This window comes from Capsicum annuum, chromosome 1, assembly GCF_002878395.1.
Source record: "Capsicum annuum cultivar UCD-10X-F1 chromosome 1, UCD10Xv1.1, whole genome shotgun sequence".
Classification (NCBI taxonomy): Eukaryota; Viridiplantae; Streptophyta; class Magnoliopsida; order Solanales; family Solanaceae; genus Capsicum; species Capsicum annuum.
Genome location: NC_061111.1, coordinates 234658287 through 234661537, shown reverse-complemented (window position 1 = coordinate 234661537; position 3251 = coordinate 234658287). Strand labels below are relative to the sequence as shown.

The 3251-nt window shown below is 22.6% G+C and overlaps 1 pseudogene; it reads right to left on the bottom strand.

Annotated features, from left to right (window-relative positions):
- Positions 1 to 2777, bottom strand: part of LOC124898893 — an 8117-nt pseudogene extending 5340 nt beyond the window's left edge.
- Positions 2778 to 3251: the final 474 nt, after the last annotated feature.

Genomic DNA, 3251 nt, shown 5'->3' with positions numbered 1-3251 from the left:
AAAAATAACTTACATGAGAATTCAAAAAAAAAAAAAGTAAAAGACATATATATAAAACAGAATATGATTAAGTAGAGGAAAGGATTGACCAATTAATTATCAATGATTAAGTATCATAGAAAAATTGATTGTACGTGAGGCAAAGAATGATTAATTAAAAAAATTATTGCAACATTATGTACTTAGCCGTTTCACAGTCTCTTTAAAGAAATAAATAAATGTAATAAAGACGAATAATAAAGAAAGAGATTTTTAAAAAGATTTTAAAATAGTAAATGAGGAAAAAGTTTAAAATTATGAGAAAATGGATGAAAATGTGTTATGACTTTGAATACAATGGAAAATAAATTGTCTTTTGAAGTCCACAATGCAAATAATATATGAGTGCTTGGTATCGTAACTATTTCATTAGCTAAGATTTAATGAAACTATTTAGGGCAATTTTAATTGATACATTGTTGCAATTTTTAGTTATTCACATACAAGCGAATCCAAACGATTTTTCTCTACATAATGAAAACAAACAATAACCTCTTATTAACACTTTTATATATATATATATATATATATATATATATATATATATATATATACACACACACATATATCATCGTTTAAAAAAAAATTAATTAAACTTGAGTATCATCATCATCTTTTGTTAAAAGATAAACAAATTTCCACCATATATATATCATCTTTTAAAAAAAAAAATCAAAATAAGAAAATTAGCTAAATTTGAGTATCATCATCATCTTTTGTTAAAAGATAAAAAAATTTCCACCATTTATTTAGTAACCTTCTAAGAACTGAACTAAAGGAAAATAAATTCATTAGATTTGTACACAAATACGAAGTCTAAAACTTAACTTACTAGTACATCTTCAAAAATATATCTTAATTGAAATTAATTATAATATTTTTCAAACGTCAAAATCACATCAAGAACATATTCTATGTGAAGGGAATATATTTTCAAACTCTTAAATGTTACGGGGATAAAGTGGAATTGACTCTTCACTTACACATACTCTTTTTCTTTTATCTCTTTTTTTAATATATATCAATAAAAAATAATGTTCATTTAATATCAATATCTAATGATTTAATAAACTATATACAAAAAATAGTTAACATATGAATGTACCACTAAAATTTTATTTATTTTATTTCTGAATAATTTAAAATTATTAATATGATAAAAATCACGCGAAACACGGTCTATTTCTCTAATATTAAAAAATAACATACATACATACATAAACTATGCCTAGCAGATAATAACAAAATCATTACATAGCATTTAGTTAAACTTAGCTGTATTTACTCTTAATAATAAAGGAGGATAAGCAGGCAACTGTTTGACATGCCTACTTGTGCTGCCTGCCTGATTCAGCTGTTTCAATCGTAATTTTATTATTTCATTTCTAATTAATTATTATAAGTCATTTAAGTATTAAAAAGTTAATAATATTTAATGAATTACTCTTAATAATAAAGAGATATAATCGGCCAGCTGTTCAACATGCCTGCCTGCTTCAACGTAATTTGACTATTTCATCCCTAATTAATTATTATAAGTCATTTAAGTATTAAAAAATTAATAATATTTAATAAAAAAATAAAAATAAAAATAATAAATTAAAAAAAGATAAAATAAAAATAAAATAATAAATTAACTCTTTATGTTTTATGCTACCTTTTTCAGCTACTCCAATCGTAATTTTACTATATCACCCATAATTAATTATTATAAGTCAGTTAAGTATTAATAAAATAATAAATTAGACATAAAATGATAAATTAACTCTTGATTTTTTAGATTAATTTGATGTCTTATATGAAACTCATTTAAAGTTTATTCACACTTTGACATAAAATGATAAATTAACTCTTGATATTTTAAATTAATTTGATGTCTTATATGAGGCTCATTTAAATTTTATTCACATTTTGACATAAAATGATAAATTAACTCTTGATGTTTTGAATTAATTTTGTGTCTTATATGAGACTCATTTAAATTTTATTCATAAGTAGTTTTATAATAATTTTATCTTATCACTTTTAATTAATTGTTATAAGTTATTTAAGATATGTTTGCTTTGTTGTTTCAATCGTAATTTTATTATATCGCCCTAATTAATTTTTATCGTCTTCGAAGCATTAAAAAAACTAATAACATTTCATAAAAAAAAAAAAAATACACACAAAATGATATGTCAACATAAAATATTTATTTGATTATCAAAATTATATTAGTGCCACAGAAATTAAGATGGAACAGAAGAATACATAAAGTAACATATATTATTTAAAAATGAGAACACACGCAAATTAGGATTGAGAGAGTATTAATATTGTATTGAAAAATTATGCTAAAAGCATTATCAATCACATATTTAACAACTTAAAAATGTCAAAGATATAAAATATTCAATTAACACTCAAGCTTATATTAGTGTCACTTGAATTGAAATAGAAGAAAAAGAATTGTAAATCATAATAATTAAAATTTTAAATTATTTTAATGATTGATTATCTAAATTATATTTGTGTCACATAAATTAAGATAAATAATTAATATATATTGGGCACGGGCCTTCAATATCTAGTATGTAGATAAAATACAAAAATAATAAGTAAATGTGACAAGAACTAAAAATTGAATTAGAAGACTACCTGGATTAAACTTGGGATCGTTACTAATATCCCAGTGAAAGGAAGTTGGTTTCTATTTTTGCACTGGATCCAAATGAGTATTCTTCCTCACGAGACATTGGCTAACACGTTGGCACCATCCATCCAACGTTTACAAATAAATTTAATTAATAAGTTGCTATCTAAGATAGAGGAAACTCACAAGAATAAATGTTACAATCTAAAGTGAAATTTTATTAACAAATTTCAAGGATGGACATTTGGTTTTGAAAATTAAACTTCAACGTTCTTTTATTATTAATGAAATAAATCCCATATATATAAACAAAATTTTATAACAAATCTAACCTCAAATGATATCAACCAATTGTTCACTCCTGTATCTGATCTTCTATCTAGATGGTATGCTGGTGGAGTTTCATCCAAGCAAACTAAAAACAACATAAACAATAGATAAATATATAAATAAACATATACATATATACAAATGAGGTTCAATAAATAATTAATAATTGGAACAGATCGATCTATAAATATAACAAATTACTATTTGTGTTTGTGTATATACTATATACACATGTACACATATGCAT